Here is a 6,824-nt window from a genome sequence, read left to right on the forward strand (position 1 = left end):
TGTGAATTATTTATAACTATGATTTTACTACAGGGATAGACAGATAATTTCTCAACCTTCTGTATTGATTGATTGTATAGAAATAGATATAAAATTTAATAAAATTTGGAATGGAAGCTTGGAAGTTTTGATTAACCTCACTGCAATTAAAGACCAAGCAGAGATCCGAGGACACATTCAGCTGAGATATTTTTTAAAGACTTTTTAATAAAGAGACTATTTACAGAAGTGTTAGAAGGAATGAGGGAACCAACAGGCAATACTGAGTCACCCATTCACTAACAACAGCAGGAAGACAATATCGTATTTTGTTCCCATCTGCGGGTACAAGAAACTGTGCTACCAGAATTTTATTGAGAGCAGGCAGCTTGGAAAAAGGGTTGCCTGGCTGAAGCAATAGATCAAATACAATCTGTGTAAACTGTGGGGTAGAAGAGAAGGAAGCAAAGGATTAATTATTCCCAGTTCTCTTTCCTCCCATACTCTGATACCTCAAATTGGTCAAACCTCACTGGGAACCCTGGGCCAAGGAGGTTGGGCAAGGCACTCCATAAAGAAAAATCTGTCGGGGCACACAGTAGGGTAATGAGTTGGATGGAGCAGGTGTGGGAGGAAGTGCGGAGGAAAAATACCCAATAGAATGCCTTCTGTAAGGTCTGACTTAATAAAATAAACAATAGACTTACATAATGTGGAAAAATTCAACACACAGAAGAGCCACTTTGGGGTCTCAACAATTATGTGATCTTGTTGCTTTTATAGTCTACGTTATTTCTCATTAGGACAACAGCAATGCATCCTGAATGACCATCCAGGTGAGGCAGACAAGTAGGTATTTTGACAAAGGTGCTGCCATCTCCTTTGTGCCCTTCCCTGATCACATACTTGTCTCTCCTTCCTGAAAGTAGCCATTGTCCTGATTTCCCGGTAAATATGCCCTTGCTCTCTTTTTACCTTAACACCTACGTATACATCATTGTCTATCTTGTAGTTTTATCTGAATAGAACATTTGGTACATTTTCTTTGGGTTTTTGTTTTTCGTAACACCTTTGCTGAGATATAGCTTTCACTTCATAAAACTCACCCTTTTTAAAATGTACAGTTCAGTGGTTTTTAGTATATTCCTTGAGTTGTGCTAGACTAACCAAGAGAAAGAGAGAGTCTCAAAGCAGGAAAATAAGATATGAACAGGGCATAATTAATATCAATTTTACAGAAATAATATGATACAGAAATACTATAAACAATGGTTTTCCATTTACCAGGTAACAGATATTGGGGTTGTTTCCACTTTTTGGCTAGATAGTGCTTCTATGAACATTTATATACAGTGTGTTTTTTGTTTGTTTGTTTGTTTGTTTGTTTGTCTGTTTGGACATTTATTTTCATCTCTCCTGGCTGAATACTTATGGTCGAAGTGGAACTCATAGGTCATATAGTAACTCTGACTTGAGCTTTCTGAGAATCCATCATTGAAGGCCTGTGGGCATCACCTTTAATATGCATTTTAAATTTGCTAATTCAGTCTCTTTTCTTGATATAAGTCTAATTCATTCTCTTATTTCTAGAGTAAATTTTAATAATTTGTGCTTTCCAGGAATTATTTCATTTCAATTATTTTATCTAAGTATTATAGGACCCACCATGCAATTATATACATATTGTTTTATATATCTGAGTGTGGATGTATTTCTTTCTATACTGTTTAGAGTTGGTTGGAATTCTTGGATGTGTAGTTTAGGTTTTCCCTCAAATTTGGGAAACATTCAGTAATTATGCTTTTTTGTTGTTGTTGTATTGTTGTGTTTTGTTTTTAGTTCTTTCTCTCTCATCTTAAGCCCCAGAAAGTAAAGCCCTGGGCATTTCACAGTCACCCAGGGATGACAGTGGCTTTTACAGGGCTATCTCTAGCTGCCTCCTCTCCTGATCTCTCAGTTAAGCTGTAGGCTTTTCTTGGTATCACACCAACCAAGGCTCCACTAATTGCTGGCTGATTATTGTTTTTGACAATGCCCTGGGGCAGAAATTATACACATTAGGATACAATTAAATTAAGGCCTCTTTTCAGGGTACTGTTTGAGGCAAATCTTTAAAATGTGTTGACTACAGGAGGACGCTTCTGAGCTGATTCTTTCCCTGATTCTTTCTAGAATATTTAAGTGCCCTGAAGTTGAGCTTGTCCTCATGGAGTTGTCAGCTTCCTATTAATTGCTTAACAATTATAGTTCCTTTAGGGAGAGCTTCAGAGCTCTCTGTTGTTGTAGCCAGTCTCTCCCCTGGGCTAAATGTCTGCACCACTGCTCCAGAACTGGCTATATAGTCACGTGCTCTTTTTGGAGTGACAACCTCCTTAAGAGCATGGAGCTGGGTGGAGGAAGAGATGATAGCCTCCACTCTTCTCACCTTACCTCTTCTGCTGTGAAACCTCTGCCATATAAGCAAACGAGAGCAAGAATGAGTGTCGTTTCAGCATTCTCAATCTCCTATACCTGGCGTAGAACTTCCCACCAACATAAATGCACTAGATGGGTAAAGGAATACCCTGAATCTTAGGCAGGAGATGTAAGATTTCAGGGAGAGTGAAAAATGCTGACAGCCTACATCTCCTGGGGAGACAGCATAGTCATTGGCTGAGAGACGGGGGAAGGAAGCTCTATATGCTTTGCCATAACCATCCAGAGTGGAGCTTCATCATGCTGAGCTGGGGAAGTGGCATGAAGAGTGGGAATAGTTTTGACAGTGCCACACACTTGCTATTCTTCTTGAGATTTAGTAGATGTTCTTGAATAAATGCTTCTATACTTGCTTTAAGTCCATAGGATTATATCCAGAGAATTTAGACAATTGTTTGATTTTCAACAGTTATAGTTATTTTGATGGACAGACTCCACAATGCCATTCAGGAAATTGTGCATCATTAAGTTTTCTCTACTTTCTTCCTTTCCTCAACAATGATTGCATTCACCTCTACTGACAGATATGGTATGACTTGTTCACTAATTGTTATTGCCTTCTGTTATTCCATTTTTTTTACCACAATTCTTTTTCCTGATCTAATACTGATGGGCTTTTGCAATAATAAATGCTGCTATGCATACTACAGTAAATGTCTCTTCATGCACAACTACAAGACTTTATCTAGGTTACATGTGTAGGATTGCAATAGCTGGATTATATAGTATTAGAATAATTAACTGCTATTCCCAAGGATAAACTGTTTTCAAAATACACTTTCACTAGTAGTGTTCAAGGGAGTTCAGGGTGTATATCAAACTTTGACATAATTTAGTATTATAAGTCATTTGCAATTTTTGTCTACACTATTCATTTCCTGATTATTACTGAAATTGAATGTTTTCTCATATGTTTCTTGGTCATATGTTTTCCTACTTGGCAACTTTTTGCTTATATCTCTGTTGTTTTACTTGTGTTTTTAATAGTGATGTGACAATATATTTTTTTAACATTCTGGAAACTATTAGTACTTTGTCTAATATTGATGCTCAGTTTTGGAAAAAAAATTGCAAATATTTACTCTAAGTTTCTGGCTGATCATTTCATTTCTTAAGTCTGTTTTGATGAACAGGACACCTCAAGCTCATTGTGATGAATTGATCGTTTTTCCATGAGAAAATGGATGGGTTCGTCCATTTCTTAGCTCAGGTAGGGCTTTGCCCCTTGTGCTCATGAAAGGCAAAGCTTCAGACTTGGGGCTCCTCTGCTCTGTCCATCATTTTCATTCCCCATCACAGGCAGTGATCCACCTACAAAGTGTTTTCATTCATTTCCACGGAGGCCTCCTGGTCCACAGTGCTCTTATGCTCATTACCACAGGTTCCATCTATAAAGGTCTTCCATTCTTCCCATAGACCCTGCTCTATCTGTAATGATTTTTCATCTTCACCTTGATCAGTGCTTCAACTTAGTGCTCTTCTATTTGGTACCAACCATAGCATTTTTTTGATTTTTCACCACAGGCTCTACTCCTCTCCTAGTGGTTTTCTTTTTCTCCCAGGTCAGCGCTTCATCCATAGTGCTTTTCCATTCTCTACAACAGGCAGTTCTTCCTCTGTAGTGCTTGTGTGTGCTTCTTCACGGCAGTGTGCCTTTTGTAGTGTTCTCACTATCGTCAACCCAACACTAAGCCTTATATGAAGCTCTTCTTCCACTTTCCCAAATGACCCACATTTTCTCCTCAGTCTGGGCCTTCCCTTCTGTTATGTTCCCAGTCTCTTTCCTTCACCATTATATTATCTAATTCCTGAGTGTCTTTGGCTTCAAATAGAATGATAATTCTTATGAAAGACCATTTGATCCCATAATGTAAATTGCATCATCCATGTATATTCTCCCTTGTTAGATATATTACTTCTATAAAATCCTAATTTTGATTGGTTTTCATATCACTTGACATTTTATAAATTAAACTATATATGTTATGTGGACGTTGGACATGCTAATGCATTTTTTTCTAATGTTGAACACACTGCCAAATAATACTGAATAATATTTTATTTTAAAAACAGGTGGGCAAATGAGTGAGAGAATAAGTATTAATTATTTCAAGTATATCTCCATATTTAACTTTCATTTAAGTAGGGCAAGAATTTTCAACAATTTGAACTTATACTATAGTCATGAGCTGCATAATGACATTTCGGACGATGGACGACACATATAATGGTGGTCCCATCAAATTATGATGGAGCTAAAAAATTCCTATTGCCGAGCGACATCATAGCCTTTGTAACAACATAGCATAACACATGACTCAGGTGTTTGTTGTGATAAGGGTGTAAACAAACCTACTGAGCTGCCATCACATAAAAGTATAACATATTATTATATACAGTACATAATACTTGATAATGATAATAAATGATTATGTTACTGGTTTATGCATTTCCTATACTATATCTTTTTATCATTATTTTAGCGTGAACCCTTTCTAGTTATTAAAAAAATAGTTTGCTATAAAACAGTATGCCGTGTTACACCAGCAGGAGCCTCATAGATTCCATTTACTAAGTCTTTTGATTATATGAAGCTCTTTTCCCTCTTGTGCTTGATTTAATTTTATGGGGTTTTTCTACAGTAAAATGCTGTATAGGCTTGTAGCCTACAAACAATAGGCTGTACCATACAGCCCAGGTGTGTAGTAGGCTATACCACCCAGTTTGTATAAGTGTACTCTATGACGTTTGCACAATGATAAAAATCACCTAACGACGCATTACACAGAACGTATCCCCATTTTAAAGCATGTAACTGAACTTAAATGTACTTTCACTTGCCAATTTTTTGATACAGAGGTCTTTTTTGTTTACAACTATTTGCATTTCATATCTCTTTTAATCCCACTTATGATTTCTAAGTTTCTTTTCTTTATGATAGATCTATAACTTAAACACAGTTCCTTAGCATTCTTATAATAGAATTTTTCATAAATGTATAGGGTATTTTCTCATTTACATTTACATTGAATTTGAAATTATTTTTGGTGGCTGGCTTATATTCCAATCATCAGTTTCATCGCAAATTCTTAGGTGTAATTAATATTTAATCAATTTATATAACACTGCAACAAATTCAGTTGCATGAACTCATTTGGGAACAAACAAGACAGACCTTTGGTAAGCATTCAACTCTGCAAAAAGAAGAAGTGCACATTGTCTATTATGTTCTATCAGAACAGAGCATTATCACCAGCCCATGTCCACACACGTACATCATGCTCTGGGAATCAGTAGTTTAACAGACTGTGAAGAATAACAGTTAATTTAGTAATTCCGTTAATTGCAGGTCAGTTAACAATCTTCTACTGTTTTCTCTCAAAACATATTTTACTCAATAGGCTATGGAAACATTTCAAAGGCAGAAAACTATATCATAAGTAGTTATATAAACATGTCAGCCTTTCAGACATACCACTCTGATTTTTTTCAGTGTTTACAGTGTAACAGTACATTAACAGTAGAGAACTATCATTATCTGAATTTTTTGTGATTTTAGTCAAAATGCTATTCATACCATTGAATTGCATGTCTCCATTTTAAAATGTGAAATGTTTCCACTGGAACAAAATTATCTTTAATAGAAGGGTACCTTAACCAAGTGATTAGGGTTATGTATCACCATTAAAAAGCTATGTTGACATCACATACTTCCTGAGAAGGTGCAATGAGAAAGCACATCAGCTTAGTGGTGTTCGTGTCCAAAATACATAACCCCAGTCTAATCATGAGAAAATATCAAACACAAATTGGTGGAAATCTGAAAAAATATCTGTCCAGTGCTTTTCAAAAAATATCAGTCATGACACACAAAGGAATAGGAAAGGATAATGGTCACAAATCGTAGGAGACTGAGTCATGACAACGAAATGCAACACGGTATTATGGATTGGTACTAGAATAGAAAAAGAACACAATGGGAAAAAACAGGTGAATTCTGAGAAAAGTCTATAATTTCCTTAATAGTATTGTACCAATGTTAGTATCTTAGTTTCAATAAATGTACCACAGTTAAGCAGGTGTTAACATTAGATGATGCTAGGTAAAGGATATATAAGATCTCTGTTCTATCTATGCAATTTTCCTGTAAATACAAAAGTATTTCAAAATAAAAAAGCATTTAAAGTAAGTTTCTTTTTCCTCTGCAAAGGTATTGTAATATGTAGCTCTTTAAATGTTTTAAATATATATTTTTTCTCCACGAAAAGACTATGACTGACAATCGCTTGTAGGAGACCAAATTCCAACCCATGCCATGTGTGCTACTGCCCCAGAGTACAGTTTATATAATTTCCCAATGCTAATAATGC

The sequence above is a fragment of the Rhinolophus hipposideros genome, assembly GCF_964194185.1.
Source record: "Rhinolophus hipposideros genome assembly, chromosome: 4".
Lineage (NCBI taxonomy): Eukaryota > Metazoa > Chordata > Mammalia > Chiroptera > Rhinolophidae > Rhinolophus > Rhinolophus hipposideros.